The 21546-nt window shown below is 43.2% G+C and overlaps 1 protein-coding gene and 1 non-coding gene across 2 annotated transcripts in view; both read left to right on the forward strand.

Annotated features, from left to right (window-relative positions):
* Positions 1-21546, forward strand: part of LOC126243384 (xaa-Pro aminopeptidase 1-like) — a 376629-nt gene that overhangs the window by 249965 nt on the left and 105118 nt on the right. The window lies entirely within an intron of this gene.
* On the forward strand, positions 20160-20233 carry Trnat-agu (transfer RNA threonine (anticodon AGU)). The gene has a single exon. It is a non-coding gene; the product is annotated as a tRNA-Thr (tRNA).

The raw sequence follows: 21546 nt of genomic DNA on the forward strand, positions 1-21546 counted from the left end.
AGATTAGGAAGTGAGACATTTAAAGTAGTAAATGAGTTTTGCTATTTGGGGATCAAAATAACTGATGATGGTCGAAGTAGAGAGGATATAAAATGTAGACTGGCAATGGCAAGGAAAGCGCTTCTGAAGAAGAGAAATTTGTTAACACCGAGTATAGATTCAAGTGTCAGGAAGTCGTTTCTGAAAGTATTTGTATGGGTTGTAGCAATGTATGGAAGTGAAATGTGGACGATAAATAGTTTAGACAAGAAGAGAATAGAAGCTTTCGAAATGTGGTGCTACAGAAGAATGGGTATATCACATAACTAATGAAGAAGTATTGAATAGAATTGGAGAGAAGGGAAATTTGTGGCACAACTTCACTAGAAGAAGGGATTGGTTGGTAGGGCATATTCTGAGGCATCAAGGGATCACCAATTTAGTATTGGAGGGCAGCGTGGAGGGTAAAAATCGTAGGGGGAGACCAAGAGATGAATACACTAAACAGATTCAGAAGGATGTAGGTTGCAGTAGGTACTGGGAGATGAAGGAGCTTGCACAGGATAGATTAGCATGGAGAGCTGCATCAAACCAGTCTCAGGACTGAAGACCACAACAACAAAAATCGAAATCTACGTTGGCTGCAGCATAATCGGTCGGTAGTCAGCTGCAAATGCTTCCTCTCTAAATTTTCTCAATAGCGTCCCACGGAAAGAACGTGTTTTCTCTCCAGAAACTCCCATTTGAGTTCATGAAGCACGTCCGTAACACGTGCGTCTTAATTGAATCAACCGACAACAAATCTAGCAGAACGCGTCTGAATTGCTCCGATGCATTTTTTTAATCGACCTGGTACGGATCCCAAACACTCGAGCAGTACGCAAGAATGGGTCGCACAAGTGCTCTACACGCGATGTCCTTTGCAGATGAACTATAATTCCCTACAGTTCTCCCAATAAGCCAAAATCGACCATTCGCCTACCCTACTACCGTCCTTACGCGTTCATTCCATCTCATATATTTCGCAAAATCACTGTAAGATTAGGAAGCATGAAAAGGTACACATTTGTGGATCGGAAATTATAGGAAAGGAAACTATAGTCTGAATAAAATAACTTGATAGTTGACACTTTACACGTTCGAGCTGGTTCTACATCTACATCTACATGACTACTCTGCAATTCACGTTTAAGTGCTTGGCAGAGGGTTCGTCGAACCACAATCATACTATCTCTCTACCATTCCACTCTCGAACAGCGCGCGGGAAAAACGAACACCTAAATCTTTCTGTCCGAGCTCTGATTTCTCTTATTTTATTTTGATGATCATTCCTACCTATGTAGGTTGGGCTCAACAAAATATTTTCGCATTCGGAAGAGAAAGTTGGTGACTGAAATTTCGTAAATAGATCTCGCCGCGACGAAAAACGTCTTTGCTTTAATGACTTCCATCCCAACTCGCGTATCATATCTGCCACACTCTCTCCCCTACTACGTGATAATACAAAACGAACTGCCCTTTTTTGCACCCTTTCGATGTCCTCCGTCAATCCCACCTGGTAAGGATCCCACACCGCGCAGCTCCAATCAGAGCGCTCCACGTCACGCCTGAACTTTTCACCGTAGCCAAACTGCCGCAACAATTAGGTAGCTTGTCCGGCATTCTGCCTTGATGTGTTTGGACCCCGAATGATAGATCTCGCACTTTTATTTCGTATTTCATCATACATGATAGCCGCACCACAAACAACACACTCACATAACAATCATATTGAAGTACACATGTTTCATATACAGCGCCAACTAAACACTACTGGATACTTCCTCACAAGACGCGATTCAACGTCACATATGCGGTTATCATAATCACAGAAATGGGCTTACATTAGACAAGCTTCGCAAGACGTCGCGTGAAATTGAATTAACGAAGGATGCAATTTATCATTGCGAATGGGCGAGTACACCCAGGAACATAACGAGTTTAGCGCAATCGTTAACGTATTAACTAACCAAATTAAAAGTCGTAGGTTCGAATCTCGTCAGACGTCGTAAATCTTTTTTATTTCTAAACCTAATCTAAAATGTCTGATTACCATTTATATTTAGTTAATTGGTTTGAATGTAATTTTTTTATTTCTAATTATCTAGTGCGTCATTTTCATCATTATATTGACTTTTTTACTTGCTCCTACTTTTCTGGCTATTATTCTTTTTTGGTCTGGAATCTGCCTGTAACTAAGTGCCAACGGGGACTGTTCATCGGTTGGCAACGCACAGCTCGTTAAGCCAGTGCGAGGATAGTTTCAGGTAACGAATGAATGATAGCGAGAAATTACTGTTTACTTTTAGCGCTGAAAATGGACTTTTTCTGTCTTGACTTATCTCGTAGAGGTTAGCTTTAACAGCCGTGAACAAAGCGATCGTGATTTTAGTTCTACCTCAGATTGCTGACCACAGCTTCCAAGAATACATTACACATCACGAAGTTGTCGTCAGTTTAGTACATGAGTTTGGATTCAGGCCTACAAAACACGTCTCCTGCCGCACTTCAGTCATTGGCCATTTGAAAACCAGCTGTCGACACAGCATCTCGCATTTCCTGCATAACTCGCGGCGGCCGCTTCCATCATTGCTCCGCTTTACACATTAACAGCATTTGTGAAGTGACTTGTCATGTTTGTTTCTTACCTATAACCGAACGGTAGCCGGCGGCCATTAAAATTGCTACACCAAGAAGGAATGCAGATGATAAACGGGAATTCATTGGACAAATATGTTATACTAGAACTGACATATGATTTAATTTTCACGCAACCTGGCTGGATAGATCCTGAGAAATCAGTATCCAGAACAACCACCTCTGGCCGTAATAACGGCCTTGATACGCCTGGGGATTGAGTCAAACAGAGCTTGGATGGCGTGTACAGGTATAGCTGCCCATGCAGCTTCAATACGATACCACAGTTCATCAAGACTAGTGACTGGCGTATTGTGACGAGCCAGTTGCTCGGCCACCATTGACCAGTCGTTTTCAATTAGTGAGACATCTGGAGAATGTGCTGGCCAGGGGGGCAGTCGAACATTTTCTGTATCCAGAAAGGCCCGTACAGGACCTGCAACATGTGGTCGTGCATTATCCTACTGAAATGTAGGACTTCGCAGGGATCGAATGAAGGGTAGAGCCACGGGTCGTAACACATCTGAAATGTAACGTCCACTGCTCAAATTGCTGTCAATGCGAACAAGAGGTTACCGAGACGTGTAACCAATGGCACCCCATACCATCACGCCGGGTGATACACCAGTATGGCGATGACGAATACACGCTTCCAATGTGCGTTCACCGTGATGTCGCCAAACACGGATGTGACCATCATGACGCTGTAAACAGAACCTGGATTCATCCGAAAAAATGACGTTTTACCATTCGTGCACCCCGGTTCGTCGTTGAGTGCACCATCGCAGGCGCTCCTGTCTGTGATGCAACGTCAAGGGTAACCGCAGCCATGGTCTCCGAGCTGATAGTCCATGCTGCTGCAAACGTCGTCGAACTGTTCGTGCAGATGGTTGTTGTCTTGCAAACGTCCCCATCTGTTGACTCAGGGATCGAGACGTGGCTGCACGATCCGTTACAGCCATGCGGATAAGATGCCTCATCTCGACTGCTAGTGATACGAGGCCGTTGGGATCCAGCACGGCGTTCTGTATTACCCTCCCGAACCCATCGATTCCATATTCTGCTAACAGTCATTGGATATCGACCAACGCGAGCAGCAATGTCGCGAAACGATAAACCGCAATCGCGATACGCTACAATACAACCTTTATCAAAGTCGGAAACGTGATGGTACGCATTTCTCGTCCTTACACGAGACATGACAACAAAGTTTCACGAGGCAACGCCGGTCAACTGCTGTTTGTGTATGAGGAATCGGTTGGAAACTTTCCTCATGTCAGCACGTTGTAGGTGTCGCCACCGGCGTCAACCTTGTGTGAATGCTCTGAAAAGCTAATCATTTGCATATCACAGCATCTTCTTCCTGTCGGTTAAATTTCCCGTCCGTAGCACGTCATCTTCGTGGTGTAGCAATTTTAATGGCCAGTAGTGTGATTTTAAACGGATTAGTAGAAACTGAACAAGCGGCTTGCATGTGATATATTGAAAGTTATTTGACTTTTTACCTGTATTGTCACTACGTAGCTTTTCTCGTACATCATCCGTTAGCTCACACTTAAACTTATTTCATCATGGCAGCCGCGATTTTTCTGCAGCTCTTCTTAACTGTTAAACAGCTTTCCTGACCTACTGTAAAATTGGATCTGTTTCCCTTGAACCACAAAATATAGCGCCATGTTTAAAGACTGGAGACATATCAGATTTTCAATAATGAGTCGGCACTTTGTACACCATATGGACGGTTCTGTGTGTATAGACTACTGGAAGCACGGTTACACACATTAGACCCAACCTCTGCGTTTACTGGAGCAGTAAATTTTCCCGACATCTTGACGTGAACTGATGGTACCGTAAGTGTCAATCACTATCTCCATAACAATAAGTACAAAGCTTCACCCAGTCCGAGTGAACAGTGGCCATTAGGGTGCGATCAGATTTCACGAAGATCGCTCGCCCAGTCGCACTAGAAAACATATTGTTGCACAGTTTTCCAATCAGGTTGTAATCGAATTTCTCCATTAGCCCGGAAAGCCGCACGGTTTACGTTGAATAAAAAAAATATGGACTGAGGAGAGGAAGCTTAGTGACATTCTGCTAAACGTGGCTACCCACCAAGAGCAGGCGTCCTAATAAATTCGCCATTTTGCATTGGGAAGACGTTTGGGGCTCCCGGAAACGGATCCGATTTCACAGCTGAGCAGGGAAACTGTTGGGAAGAAAACACTGGGAAGTATATTTTGTTCACCTTAGTGACACCCATGCTGGGTGACGTGCGGGCTGTGTGGCTTTCACCGGTAGCGTCTGAGTCAATGCAGTCAAAACCGTTACATCTAAGAACTAATGTTACTAATTAAAACAAAAGATGCACCACTAGAAACACTTATAGCGTTAATACTATGGAATAGGCTTCCCTCACAGCTGTAGAGTAAGAAAAAATACGGGAAGTTTATAAATGAAGGGTGCTGTTTTAGAAATTAATAATAAATGGATTCATTACTTCATGTGGGCAAACCTTACAGCATAAGCAGCGGCAACTGTCCAAGATTTTGATGCATAAATCACAATATGTATGTGCACACTTGGTCGCTCCATGATGGCCTGCAGTGCAATTGCAACGATTTTAAGTGATGTAAACAAATTATTAAAGGGAAGATGTTTCAGTTGCTTCTGATGAAAATTCTGCGCCATTATGTTCCTGGAATATAATGGCGCCGACTTTTCATCGTAAGTAGTTTGTTTTTCATCGTAAGTAAATTGTTTACGTCACTTAAAATCGATGCGAGGCACAATTACGGTTAAAAAGACATTGTCTCGCATCTTGTTTTGGTTGTAGGGTGCCACCGCCCCAAGGAAGTTTCAGCAGATGCGAAAACAAAAGGCGAAAGCTAATGTAAAGGTGAACTAGCCGTCTAAAGGTGAACCTGTCAGTTCTATATCGGTAACGGCGATATTTATTAAATGTGCACACTTGGTCGCTTGACACACGTCTAGACGGTAATCTAATTGCTTCCACGTTCCGCGTAGCATGTCCTCCATGATGGCCTGCAGTGCAATTGCAACGATTTTAAGTGATGTAAACAAATTATTAAAGGGAAGATGTTTCAGTTGCTTCTGATGAAAATTCTGCGCCATTATGTTCCTGGAATATAATGGCGCCGACTTTTCATCGTAAGTAGTTTGTTTTTCATCGTAAGTAAATTGTTTACGTCACTTAAAATCGATGCGAGGCACAATTACAGTTAAAAAGACATTGTCTCGCATCTTGTTTTGGTTGTAGGGTGCCACCGCCCCAAGGAAGTTTCAGCAGATGCGAAAACAAAAGGCGAAAGCTAATGTAAAGGTGAACTAGCCGTCTAAAGATGAACCTGTCAGTTCTATATCGGTAACGGCGATATTTATTAAATAAATAGTATTATAAAAAGTGGCTGGTCGCTGTTAGTTTCTATATGAGAGTCAACCTATATAATCTTTCTGCTGAGCAATGCACCTGTCCGGGAAGGGAAAAGAGCAGTCTTAAGTTGTAATCGTTGCGACATCCAGTTAGTTCGCACTGTTTAGCAACCTCTGACTTTATACTGTTCTCGTATCTAAGGACATTTGTTTTCGGAGAACGTTTTGTGCTCAATAAATATGCTATGTCATGTCTAAATGGACATTTCGCACTTCAGTTTCCATTTTTTCACTGCAAAAAACGTTGGTCAAAGCTGAAAAATTATCATTGTCTTTGCTAGAGAACCCAGTCTGTGACAGCTTGGCCGGCAACTAATTTTCTTATTCTCATAGACATTCACTACGAAGTGAACTTTGTTCTGCCTCAGGTTTGATACTGCTACGTGACCCAGAATGGTACAGTCATCGATATACCGTGGAGGAGCAACAACAAATGTTCAAACAGCTGCAGGAACGTCGATGGACGTCATTAAATAAATGCATGAACACAACCGCAGCGTTAGATATCGAAATAGTCTCGGAGACAGTGACTGATTGGTTGGTTACAAAAAACAATAAGATCGCATTACAAACAGTACAATACCAACAGCATGCTCTTCAGGGCTCTTAAATAACTACGACTACAGGAGAGCCAACTGACCTCAAACACGAAACCACATGGCGTGCCTGTATAATCTCTGAAGTCACGAGCTGGAAGCAATTTCACACCGTTACCTTGAATACCGGAGACATTTCAGAACATGGCACAAGGATTATATTGGTGGTGAGCATGCAACCGCTAGCAACAGATATAATGTACTTGTAAAGTATTGGCCGGCCGCGGTGGTCTAGCGGTGCTAGGTGCTCAGTCCGGAACCGCGCGACTGCTACGGTCGCAGGTTCGAATCCTGCCTCGGGCATGGATGTGTGTGGTGTCCTTAGGTTAGTTAGGTTTAAGTAGTTCTAAGTTCTAGGGGACTGATGACCACAGATGTTAAGTCCCACAGTGCTCAGAGCCATTTGAACCATTTGTAAAATATTACGGAAACTTCAACAATAAAGTTAGACTCGTGTTTTTTCGCAAACCTTACAAAAGCTGCATAGATATACTATAATTTCAGTTGAGCGTTTCTACACCCCCCCATAGATCGACGAAAAATAATATTTATTTCGAAGTTCGTTTTTTTTATCTAAAGCGAAATTAAAACCCATAAGACAATGTCCGAAAATTGCGAAGTGTGCTTCGTACCGTTAATTAAATTTCCTCTTTCTCGTTGCATTCGCGAATATTGTATAGGAAGAAATATATGAACAAAACCGGGGAGCTCCCAACAGTACGAAACAAATGATATGGAAACAGATGTGGCTCTTTGTGTGACAACATAGGCTTCCTGGACCTTGACCTCTTTAACTGTAAGAACGATCGAAGACAGGATAGATACAATGGTCGCGGACGACCAGTTTGGCATTAGAAGGGGGTCAGGACACACGAGAAGCGGCTTACGATTAATTCTTGAGGAAAGTCATAAGAAGGCTCAGGACACATGTATTGCCTTCGTCCCCTCAGAAAAATAATCTGACGGGGTAGACTGGCGACAGCTTTTTGAGATGACGAGAGAAAGTGGCATAAAGTATGAGTCCAGAGTAATAGTGTAGCGACTGTACAGAGAAGATGTGTCATAAGGTGTGTAGAACATCAAGAAGAAGCTACTACCAAGCAGGGTGTACAACAGAATCGTGAAAGATCTCCGCTCTTGTTTAGTGGATACATTCAGAGGGCAATACGTGAAATCTGACAGAAAGTAGAAGCTATAGAGTAGGGTCAATGGGGCTATATGGATAGCAGTAAGAAAACATTCTACCGCTTAGTCCGTGCCCGCATCTCGGACGCCATTATGTTACAAGAACGTCGCTAGACAAGTCGTGCACAAGCGGCAAAAGAGCTTTTCTCCAAATAGATCTAATGCAGACAGCAATAACGCAGAAGCAAATAGAAGAGGTAAGACAGTATTGCTTACAACAGTCCGCCATGCAGTATTAAGTCTGTTTAAAATAATGTCCGTTGTTGAAATACATGAATGCTAGTTGTAAATCTTCCCGCTACCAGTTTGACAGAATCCAGCAACTCTATCAACTGAGCAACTAGCAATGCCTGTTATAAATCTGAGCAACTGCTTACTTTCGAAGTAAGGGAATGGGGCTCTGTGTATCAGTCTTCGCGGGGCTTTCTGAAACGGAATATAGAACGCATTATTTCTTCTTTATTAAAGTGTTCTTGTAGCCTAATTACACACAATAGTCCCTCAGCCTCCATCAGAAAATCTGTTTTTGGTTAAATTTTCGACGTCCCCTGGAGACGTGGAGCTAATGTAGCAAACTCTGTGAAGGGATTTGAGTGCACAGGAATTTTCCCTTCAATCCAAACAAAGTACAGTCGCACAAATTCCTTCCTTCTTCGACATTCCGAGTGTAGACTGATGAGTCCCGTTCTGTTGCCACAGAACCAGAAGTTAACCCAGGCCCTGCATCTCCTCCTAATCCTCCCAGAAATTCTGATAGTCAGAGCTCAGCAACATCAGCTTCAACATTTTCTTCTGTTTTGCCAACCCCAACGAAAACCACCGATACCACACGTGCGAGGAGAGAGAAAATTCTGCTTGCCATCTGACTTCACCAGTTCATATCAACCTTACAAGAGGAAAGAGAAAATTGCTTTTTGAAAATTCGCAAAGAAAGAAGAACGAGGGTTACAGAAATGCGCTGGATGTTCAAGAGAAACATTCAAATGAAGACGAGGATTCATCTTCATCATCACCTGCAGTTGAGTCGGAGGAAGAAAACGTAAATGGTTCAAATGGCTCTGAGCACTATGCGACTTAACTGCTGAGGTCATGAGTCGCCTAGAACTTAGAACTAATTAAACCTGACTAACCTAAGGACATCACACACATCCATGCCCGAGACAGGATTCGAACCTGCGACCGTAGCGGTCGCTCGGTTCCAGACTGTAGCGCCTAGAACCGCACGGCCACTCCGGCCGGCGAAAAAACGTACTTTGTGGTTTCTGCAGCATCAAATATTACGACCCTAGATCTGTGAAGAAAGGGGAATGGAACACGTGCGATAAGTGCAAGCCATGGTTTCACTAAATGTTTGTGTGTGTGAGAGGTGTGTGTGTGTGGGGGGGGGGGGGGGGGGGGGCTGCTGGTCGTAAGCAATTCCGCTGTGGGAAATGCATGTCACGACTACCGGAACAGTTACAAAGTGTAGTCTTCCATATTGTATATAATTGTACGACAGTTCAAAATGATTCAAGTAGCCCCATTTACGATTCAAATAGCCACACAAATTTTTAATTTTCCATTGATTCAACATTTTAAATTTTGTTGTTTACAATGAGAAAGAATAAATCTTAAAGCAGTGTACCTTTATCATACAAAACTATTAACTATGATCTATTCACCAATGCAGTTTAATATGCGTGGTAAAATATTTACTATCCCTTTGGGGCCCAAAAAGTTGAAATGATTCATTTAGCTCTATCTTACCCTAGAAGGAATAACAATTTCTGGTAAGGAAACAGAGGTGTTGAAATTTGCTAATGTACCGCAGTGTCAAGTAAAGATGCAGAACAACTAGAAGAGATGCTGGTCCAGATGTAAACCAGCCTCAGCTCTTCATATACCATGAAAATTAATAAACCTAAAACGAAAATCTTAGTGGCGAGTAGAACAAAAAACCGTTGTTGATTGCTCAGATAACAGTGAGAGACTGAAGACAGTCGAATCCTTCGCCTACCTAGGAAGTGAAATTACATCAGATGGTAAATCCAAGAAGAATATTGCGAGCTGCATCTGTCAGGCAAAGGCTGCTTTTAACAAGAGAAAAAACTTTTTATATCCAGTTCCACAGAGAAACATTTCAGGAAAGTCAGCATAAAGACATTTGTTTGGAGTGTTCTGCTGTACTGAGGTGAAACATGAACGCAGAAAAATACAGAATAACATCCTTCGAGATATGGTGCTACCGCAGAATACTGAAACTAGCCTGGGCAGGCACGGTATCAAATGAAGAGGTGCTCCAAAGATTGGAAAAACAGGGGCCATGTCTAGGAACCTATCCAACACAACAAGATCACATGGATTGGTCATCTGCTGAGCTGTAACGCTGTCATTAGAAGTATCGTTGAAGGGACAGAAGAGGGGCATAACACAAGAGGCAGAGCGAGACTAGAATACATCAACCAGATCATGGAGGATACCAGCTGCACCATCTACATCGCCCACAAGAGGAAGACCGAACACATAGCCTTACAGTTGAAGACATAAAACGAAGAAAAAGGAGTGTAGGATAAATAATTCTTTGAATGCCTCTTATGTGGGTCATATCCCCGTTTTCTCTTGTGTTTCCTTTAAGAAGCGAACGCGAAATATATATTGTAGACAGCAGAATTAATTTAATATCAACATAAAGCGATAGTTTTCATAATTTTCCGACTTAAAGTTCTCGAAAGCAATTCGTCTCTCTCTGGGCGCATTTTCTTGTACTCATAAAGTCTTTGAGTACTTGCACAAAGCTATCGTTCTAGCTACATCGATGACAAACCACGCTGGATGTCTTAGTACTTGTTGAGTTCGTCCTCTAGTGTAATATTGTAGCGATCCCAGAGTTTGAATCCGAGTTTAAGAAAGAAAGAAGGAGAGATTGAGCGTCGAGTCGCCAACGAGGTCATTGCAGATGGGGAATGGTAGGGAAATAAATCGGCTGTGTCCTTTACAAACGACCCATAGCAGGATCTGCCTTAAGCAATCCACGGAAATCAAGAATTGGTCGCATCAGAATTCTGAAAGCGTCTTCCTTCGTAAATTTGCCAGACTTGCCAGAACCCACTAGAAGAACCGCAATCTGTTCCTCAGTTCACCTACAATTACTTTTACGTATTCTTTACACTTCACACTAATCTCATTTCTTTAGCTGGATATTTATTTATTTAGCGTGTAGCACTGCACATGAAATACAGTGAAGAATACGTAAAAATGCATGAGAGGCATAAATACAGATAAAACATTAAAAACTATTGTTATATTCTAATGCCCAATCTCCTTATCCAGTCAAGGTCTGATGCTGTGGCGATGAAAAAGTCGGTTTGGATCAAGATAGATAAGCTCTCAAATTACTCTGTTCGGCAATGTGCCGGACGGTCATGTTAGATGCTCCACAATCACGGACAGTTTGGGCTGGACTGCTCACACCATTTGTGATGGTTGTTGTAGCCACACACTCTGCGACCTGTTCGAATGCGATGTATACGTATTGTTCCACTCGTGCCACGGGCGTCCAAAGCCCTTGGGTGTATGTAGAGGACCAGTAAGACGCCGCACTTTGTTGTTGTTGTGGTCTTCAGTCCTGAGACTGGTTTGATGCAGCTCTCCATGCTACTCTATCCTGTGCAAGCTTCTTCATTTCCCAGTACCTACTGCAGCCTACATTCTTCTGAATCTGCTTACTGTATTCATCTCTTGGTCTCCCTCTACGATTTTTACCCTCCACGCTGCCCTCCAATGCTACATTGGTGATCCCTTGATGTCTCAGAACATGTCCTACCAACCGATCCCTTCTTCTAGTCAAGTTGTGCCACAAATTTCTCTTCACTCCAATTCTATTCAATACCTCCTCATTAGTTATGTGATCTACCTATCTAATCTTCAGCATTCTTCTGTAGCACCACATTTAGAAAGCTTCTATTCTCTTCTTGTCCAAACTAGTTATCGTCCATGTTTTACTTCCATACATGGCTATACTCCATACAAATACTTTCAGAAACGACTTCCTGACCCTTAAATCTATATTGAATGTTAACAAATTTCTCTTCTTTAGTAACGCTTTCCTTGCCATTGCCAGTCTTCATTTTATATCCTCTTTACTTCGACCATCATCAGCTATTTTGCTCCCCAAATAGCAAAACTCCTTTACTACTTTAATTGTCTCATTTCCTAATCTAATTCCCTCAGCATCACCCGACTTAATTCGACTACATTGCATTATCCTCGTTTTGCTTTTGTTGATGTTCATCTTATATCCTCCTTTCAAGACACTGTCCATTCCATTCAACTGCTCTTCCAAGTCCTTTGCTGTCTCTGCCGCACTTTAGGTAGAGTATTTGTAGTCCAGATTCCACGCCATTTGCCGTCAATGGTGAAGTTGCTATCAGCAAGCTGCTGGGCCAGTCGCAGGGCTGGATTTCTGGAACAAAGTCTGTTTTTTTCTCAACCCGGGAATATCTTCATGGATGAGAAGTCGAAGAGTATTCATTATTTTGGAACAGCCATACGGCAGAGTTTCTTCTCTTCTTAACAGAGGAGGAGCTATGTTGCTAAGTGTTGGAAGTCATCATAAGGGAGTAGTTCTTATGGAACCGGAAATGATTCTCAAGGTTTATTAAGCTGAGTGTCTGTCTTATTTACGTGAGGACTGTTCAGCCACGCCGAAGCACAATATTCAGCCGTAGAAAACATTAAACTGAGCACCGAAGTTCGAAACATATCTGCTGATGCTCCCCAGCTAGTACTGCAGAGGTTCTGGAGATTGTTGTTTCGTGTGCTCAATTTGTAAGTTTTTTCCAGATACTTCCTGAAAAGTAGAGTCCTATCAAGAGTTGTTTCAAGATAATTTGGGTGACTCTGGTAGGGGAGCGTTGTGTCGTCCATACGGACTTCCATTTAATAATCTCCAGCTTTGTTGTTTAAGTGGAAACCGCTGACTTAGGTTTTAGAGAGATTCTGTATGAGTCTCCACATGGTGAATTACTTATGTATTTTGTTGAGATCGTCACCTAGAGTGCTTTTAGCACTTCTGAACTCTTTGTGCTAAACCGCAAGTACTAGATCGTCAGCGTATTCAAACTTCTTGCGCCGGATTCAGGTATGTGAGAAATATAAATGTTGAAAAGTATAGGGCATAATACTGACCCCTGAGGTAATCCATTGTTTAATTTCCTTTCTTTGCTTGTGAAATTAACCTGTCCCGCTGTGTATTTGATCGTCATAAAAGGCATGCCGCAGAAGATACAACAGCGAGCATTAGGATTTGACTTCCTTACATTCGCTTTTTTTAGTATTTGTGCGGGAATTTCCAGCAGAGTAAGAAACGTAATCTCCGTTTATCGGCAATGAACAATATGTCTGATGGGTCACCTATACAGGCCGAGAGAAAATTCCAAGGATAATGTAAGTAAGAAACGTGAGTGCTTTGTTCAAGGCCAGACCAAGTTTCTCAAGAATCTAAAGGAAGAAAAATGACGTGTGACGACGTTCAAGGTAAAGGAAAAAATGAAAAACAGGCGATTATTGCAGTAACTAGACTGAGGGAAGGCTACAATGGAGCAACATCTTGGTCTCTTCGAGAACAGCAGCTGTTATAGCGGTTTTTTCCTTCATACATGCTATGCCTGCTCCTTCTGCGAGAAAAACTGGTGTTTTTTAGCTACCACGGGGACATTAATTAGGTTGACTGCCTTCTTGTAATTTTGTTCGTTGCCAAGATATGAACAGTAATACGCCTTTCTTAAAAAGCACCCTATACTTTTTATTCTGTAAACCACGTACTCTCCTCAAGACCTGTTGAAAACCGTATCACAGTGGACCATTCGCGTAGCCGTAACGTTATTAAAAACGTACCACAAAACTGATTTTTGCTCTACTGGACTAGCACGCAGCGCAATTACTGGAGGTAACATAGCTCGTCCACTTGCTGGAGGTGACAGTGTAAGGCCATCACAGTCATTACTAACTGATGGTACAGCTAATAAATAATTGATCGCATGAGAATTATGAAAGCGGCGTCCTTCTTAAACTCGCCAATCTCTCCGTGAACGCATTAGGAGAACCATTTGATGTCAGATTCGACATAACAACAGAGATGAGAGATACTTGTTGAAAGGGACGTGAAAGAGAGCGCTGAGTACCGAAAGGCAAATTAGATTCAAAGCCAGGACTTGAGTGGGTGGCTAGAGCACTGGTTGAACGGTTTCTTGAACCGTCCTTGCCCTGACCTACCTTGCGCGCTGTCTCTAATGACTTCCTCGTTGTCAGAACGTTCAACCCTAATCTTCCGATTTGCAGCACCATCTTCACACACGTAAATTTTTAGCTGCCGACTCTTTTGCTCAAGCGTGACAAGTACGAGTTTCTTTAAATGCATTGTGCTTTAGACAACAGAGATTAGAGATACTTGCTGAATGGGATGAGAAAGCCAGGACTGAGTAATGAAAGGCACCTCACATTCAAAGCCAGGACCTCAGCGAGTTATCTGTATGCTCTGCAACCGTTCATTTGTACTTTGTTGTACGTACAGAGGGTGATTCACAAAGATATGAAATATTTTAATATGTTATTCTGCAAGTAAAACTAAGGAAACAAGTCCACATAAACATAGGTCCGCAAATGTTTACTTACAGAGTTACGGCTAATAAAAGATTTTGCCTGAAATTTAGCAACTTCGCTAATATGAAGCAAAACTGTACGAGGTTAAAGTAAAGCACGATTTCCATGTATTTTGTTGTTATTGATCTTGTGACTCTAATAAAAGAAGACGAAACTTGGCGCACCATTCCATAACCCTGGTTTTTGACAGCCGTGCTGCCCCGTGCATATTCTTCATTCTCCAAAGGATATCTACCGGTGTTTGTCCATCGGCAGCCAAGAAAAGACTATGTGCATCTTGGTTCTGTTTGGACGCGTTTGGTATTAACGCGTCGTCATAGTTCGCGTTTCTGCATTTGGCGCACGCACGTCGGAAAGACACGAACAGTATTATAAGCCCTCTGCTGTTCCTTATCTACGTAAACGATTTAGGAGAAAATCTGAGCAGCGGTCTGAACTTGCTTGCAGATTATGCTGCCGTTTATCGTCTACTGTGAGGTCATCCGCATGAGTGCTAAAAGGAATCCGTTAATCTTCGGTTGCAGGATAAATCAGTCAAATCTAAAGGCCGTAAATTCAACTAAATACTTAGGGATTACAACTACGAACAATTTAAATTGGAATGAACAGATAGAAAATGGTGTGGGGAAGGCAAACCAAAGACTGCGTTTTATTGGCAGGACACTTGGAAGATGCAACAGATCTACTACAGAGACTGCCTACACTACGCTTGTCCGGCCTCTTTTGGAGTACTGCTGCACTGTTTAGGATCCTTACCAGGTAGGATTGACGGAGAACACCGAGAAAGGTCAAAGAAGCGCAGCACGTTTCGTATAATCACGAAATAGGGGAGAGAGTGTCACGGACATGATACACATTTGGGATGGACACCATTAAAGGAAAGGCTTTTTTCGTTGCGGCTGAGTTTTCTCACGAAATTTCAATCAGCAAGTTTCTCCTCCGAATGCGAAAATATTGTCGACACCGACCTACTTAGGGAGAAACGATCGCCATGATAAAATAGGGGAAATCAGAGCTCGTACGGAAAGATCCAGGTGTTCTTTTTTTCCACGCACGGTTCGAGAGTGGAATAAAAGAGAATTATTGTGAAGGTGGTTCGATGAACCCTCTGCCGGGCACTTATGTGTGATTTGCAGAGTATCCATATAGATGTAATGCCTTGCCTACACGTCGGTGCTTATATACACGCATCGAAGACGTGCTACGTTGCATATACGCTGCAGCAACGCCCTCAAATGGAATCTTTTCTGAACGCCCCTTCGACTTTCTCAATTGCATCGAGCAACAAGTAATTACTTGTTACGTGAGAAAATTTCCGTAAGAGAAAGTACAGTTTAACGTCCCATCGACGTATATGACGTTACAGACGGAGGGCGAGATGTGATTGGACGAGGATGAGGAGCATATTGGCCACGGCGCTCGCCTTACGTGCTTCAGAGAAAACACGAAAAGTCTAAATATGGGCGGCCGAACAGACAGTTTTACCCAACTTCTCCCGAATAAATAACCAGAGTCTTAATCATTACCACGCGCCTTTCTGTAGTTATCCTCTTGTGTCCACACAACGCATCTTCGAGAATTTAGACAGATTTCTGCCGCTCTGGCTACTCAGCGTCGCAGAGTTTGCGTGGTAACTTAAGATGTGCTAACTGGCAAACTGGCGGAACATTAATCACTTCTGGAACACTCCTTTCTTTATAATCTTTTAGCAGCAACAAACTGGACCATCTTTATGAATTGCTTGGTTAGCAGCCGACAATAAATTATTCGCCCTTCCTACACCAGCTGTGATGTAAGAGGTAATTTTTGTTCCACGTGGTCTCCAGAAGAGCGCCAGCGCAGAGTGTAATGATTTATTACCTCTGTGAGGAACACTCCCGAAATACGGACGCCAGCAGAAGGCGGTAGCGGGCTTAAACGCCACCAGGAACGTTCCGCGCAGAACGGCGTCTGACGTCTGACTGCGGGCAGACGATATTTGAAACGCGAAACGCGAGAGCCCGTGGGCGACTTTTTTTGAGGGCGAAATAAATCGCCGTGTCCTGAGAGGAAAAGGCCTGCCTACAACTGTGGCCCCGTCTGTTCCAGCGCGCGTTCTCAGCTGTTCCTGGAAGCAGTTCCCACATGAGCGCTGCACTCACGCTCTTAATGAGAAATGAGATCACGCCGAAAGCGCAGCGTGCCATACAATTAGCCGCGTTGCTTGTTAATGAGATTGAAATCCAGGTAACTAACTGCACGCAGAACCTCCGGAGAACGCTTTGCAACTCCGTTGTAGAATTTGTTGAGTGGGACTAAGATTATCTAAAGAAATAAAAATGTAAATGTTCGTTTGTTCAAAAACGTGTATCTCCAAAAGTTCTTGACCGATTGCTTTCAACATTTTGTCACAACGTTGCTTCCTCACAAAAGTGTCTTTTCAGAGGTGTGTGTATATACATACATACAATGTGATCAAAAGTATCCGGACACCTGGCTGGAAATGACTTACAAGTTCGTGGCGCCCTCCATCGGTAATGCTGGAATTCAATATGGTGTTGGCCCACCCTTAGCCTTGATGACAGCTTCCACTCTCGCAGGCATACGTTCAGTCAGATGTCAGTGGGTTTCTTGGGGAATGGCAGCCCATTCTTCACGGAATGCTGCACTGAGGAGAGGTATCGATGTCGGTCCGTAAGGCCTGGCATGAAATCGGCGTTCCAAAACATCCCAGATGTGTTCTATAGGATTCAGGTCAGGACTCTGTGCAGGCCAGCCCATTACAGGGTCGTTATTGTCGTGAAATCACTCCGCCACAGGCTGTGCATTATGAACAGGTGCTCAATCGTGCTGAAATATGCAATCGCCATCCCCGAATTGCTTTTCAACAGTAGGAAGCAAGAAGGTGCTTAAAACATCAATGTAGGCCTGTGCTGTGATAGTGCCACGCAAAACAACTTGGGGTGCAAGACCCCTCCATGAAAAACATGACCACACCATAACACCACCGCCCTACACATGCTGGCAGATAACGTTCACCGGGCATTCGCCATACCCACACCCTGCCATCGCATCGTCACATTGTGTACCGTGATTCGTCACTCCACACAACGTTTTTCCACTGTTCAATCGTCCAATGTTTACCCTCTTTACACCAAGCGAGGCGTCGTTTGGCAATTACGGCGTGATGTGTGGCATATGAGCAGCAGCTCGACCATAAAATCCAAGTTTTCTCACCTCCCGCCTAACTGTCATAGTACTTGCAGTGGATCCGGATGCAGTTTTGAATTCCTGTGTTATGGTCTGGGTAGAAGTCTGCCTATTACACGTTACGACCCTCTTCAACTGTCGGCGGTCTCTGTCAGTCAACAGACGAGGTCGGCCTGTACGCTTTTGTGTCCCTTCACGTTTCCACTTCACTATCACATCGAAAACAGTGGACCTAGGGATGTTTAGGAGTGTGGAGACAAGTGACACCCAATCACCTGACCACGTTCGAAGTCCGTGAGACGCGCGGAGCGTTCCGTTCTGCTCTCTCACGATGTCTAATGGCTCGCTGATATTGAGTACCTGGCAGTAGGTGGCACCACAATACACCTGATATGAAAAACCTATGTTTGGGGGTGTCTGGATACTTTTTATCACATAGTGTATATATATAGCTCACAGGCGTCATTGAATGCGGTTTTGGAGGGGCATGTGATCAGCACACCGCTCTCCCACCGTATGGTAACTCCTCAGTTTGCTTCACAAGGGCTGAGTGCACCCCGCTTGCCAAACCGCTCAACCTACCGGATGGTCACCCATTCAAGTGCTAACCCAGCCCGATAGCGCTTAACTTCGGTGATCTGACGGGAACCGGTGTTGCCACTGCTGCAACGGCGTTGGCACGTTAAAGAAATAGGTATATAAAAAACGCAAGTAGATTCCAATGCAACATTGAGTCAAAATTTCAAAGCATTCGGTGAAAAACTCCCGGAGGTTTGCGATTAGGAACATTTACAGTTTCTATATAAGTACAAACGTAGATGTTCATTTCTTCCAAATGTCAAATTTCCGTCAGTTCTTCGTGGATTGCTTTAAATTTGTGACACAACGTTGCGCTCGAATATTCAAGTGTTTTTGTATACCTACTGGAACGCCGTCTGGTATACATGTAATACAAGGGAAAACGTCATAAAAATGTAAATGCTGGTTTGTTCAAAATCGTTAATCTCCGAAAGTTCTCGACCGATTGCTCTGAAATTTTGACACAACGTTGAATTCTAATACGGGAGTGTTATTAGGTACATAGTTCTTTAATATGTCTATATTTTTAAGATACATTATACAAATATCTATATGTAATATACAAAGAGAAAACATTGTTACCAAAAATCTCAAAATGTCTCTCTCCAATTTAATTATTTTTTTTCCAAGTTACTGTAATAAACGTTTCGACGCATATAGATTATGTACACTGATAGGGGTCGAGCGTTGTCGTGCTGCAAAATCACTTTATCGTGCCTCTCGCTGTATTGCGGCCTCTTGTCTTTTAATGCTCTGCTCAAACGCATTAATTGCGGTCGATAACGAGCATCTTTGATTGTTTCACTTGGTTTTTAACACCTCATAGTACACGACGGCGAGCTGGTCCCACCAAAAGCAGAGCATGATCTTGGAGCCGTGAATATTCGGTTTGGCCGTCGACGTGGAAGCATGGACGGGATATCGCCATGATTTTTTGCTTTTAGGGTTATCGTAATGAACGCATTTTTCGTCCCCGGTCACAATGCAATGGTAAATCCCTTCCGTTTTTGCATCTGAAGCAACTGTTCACAAACACACAAACGTCGTTCAACGTCTCTTGGTTTCACCTCACACGGGACCCAAGTTCCTTCTTTCTGAATCATGCCCATAGCCTTGAGACGTTTTGAAATGGCTTGCTGTGCCACTCCCACTAATCGTGCCAATTCTTCTTGAGTTTGACGCGAGTCTTCACTCAGCAATGTCTCCAATTCTGCATCTTCGAAAACATTCTCTCTTCCAACACTATGCCGGTCTACGACGTTAAAATCACCGTTCTTGAAGCGTTGAAACCACTCACGACACGTTCTTTCTCTAATAGCGTCCTTACCATACGTAATTGAGAGTATTCGATGATGCTCAGCCACTGTTTTCTTCATATTGAAATAAAACAGTAACATCTCCCGCAAATGACGAGAATTAGGCTCGCAGACTGACATTTTCAATCAAGAACAACTTTATAATGCAGACCAAAATCGACTAATGTATGAATGAGGTTATGTTGACCGAGGTCGAAGCTAACTGCCTGACATCTGTGATCTGTTTCTTTCGACCGCTACTTACCGTTGTCGCCACCTATCGGCAAACGGCGGAAGCAAAGTTGTACACCTCGATTTTGCGTGGTGTCTGTTCTTTCGGACATGTCCGAAAAAACAGAGACCACGCATTCATATAATTTGATTGCTCTACCTGGGTAATGGACCCACCTTCTTCAGTGCGGATGCACAAGTACGTCCGACCTCCTGTGGGAATCTCAGAGCAGCGAGCGTGGGGGAAACGGACAGGGACTGCAGATAGGTGGCTTCCGATGGGAGTGTGGTTCGGCCGTGAGGCGTGCCGAGACAGTCCACGCAGTTGCGATAACACCGTGTCCGGGTGGCGTAGTGGTTAACGCACCTGCCTAGTAAGCAGGAGATCCCGGGTTCGAAACCCAGTCTGGTACACATTTTCACTCGTGGCCGTTGATTCTGCATAATATCCTGATGCAGCTGGTATCGGAATCCCTTCCCTTTAATTTCCTTTCTTCACCTTTCCACCTTCAATTTACATATAATATGGAACGCACCTCAGAGCTTTGATATTCTAGAAAATGTTACCTATAGTTATGAATTGTCGTTGTCACTCAGATTTACTTCTTTCGTCAGGATGGTGAATCAGGAAAGTGGCCCACCAGAGGTTTTGTTTGATAATACTGAAACACAATTAGCGCAAGAATAATGACTATTTATTGTTCCACGATAGATTATGCTAAACTCACTAGGTGGGGTGGAAAACCGCCCGCCCGCCCTGTTTGCCGCAGTGCGCAAGTGCGATGTAGCTCGGGTCTTATCCCTAGCTAAAGTGCGCGTCATATATCTTGGCGGCCGAGTTTAGGTTCGTTCTGCGCATCTGACGTCACAAAACACAGTCAGCCAACGAACAGAGAATGACGTTGCCAGATCTCGACAGCAGTGCAGACCACGGACGAGTGTCTTCAGTTTTAGAAATGTTCAGTCATAAATAAAGTAATAGAACAAAAGCAATGTCTTGATAGCAGATTTTCTTTTACAGAAAGTTTGGAAAAAGCATTCTTTATACCAATTGCTTCATATTATATTAATTAATTAAACCAAACAAGCAATAAGACTCCTAATTCAGGCGATAGCAAGGAAAGGTGTTTGTTTCAATCTCACGAACTGCTTTTTCGCAATAAAGAACAGCGGTAATTGTTTATTTCCTATTGTACTTCGACGAAGCGTGAGTAATTCATAGTCATACCAACAGTGTTTATAATTAGTTGCGTGAGGGTTAGAGTCCTTATGGAGTTACATTGTTCGAGGAGCTGAGGTAGCGTAACGGTTAGGGTGTTGGGCTACCAACGGAAAGGTTATGAGTTCAAACCTTGTGTGGTGTTTATTTTCTTTATTTAAAAACGATATTGGAGTGCCTTACTTCACGAATTTTATTCGTTTGAATGAAATTTCTAGTGCTTTGCCTCTTCATTAACTTTTTCGCTGCTGCAGACACGTGCTCCCCGCATTCCGCGCTGTGCGCGATTTTGTCATCACTGCACTTCTCGCCTGTGCAGACACATGGTGTTCCCACTGCTTTGACACACTAATCATTCGATTTCACAAAAACTATTTGGCCAAAAAATTTGATTTTTACACGTCTTCTTGCCTGATACCTTCCCCCCATAAATGACTTAATTTTGTTTTGATGTGCAGCATTAAATGTAGTAAACCATTGCACGAAATTTTGAAGAGTTTGCAGAGGT

This window comes from Schistocerca nitens, chromosome 1 (assembly GCF_023898315.1).
Source record: "Schistocerca nitens isolate TAMUIC-IGC-003100 chromosome 1, iqSchNite1.1, whole genome shotgun sequence".
NCBI classification, from domain to species: domain Eukaryota; kingdom Metazoa; phylum Arthropoda; class Insecta; order Orthoptera; family Acrididae; genus Schistocerca; species Schistocerca nitens.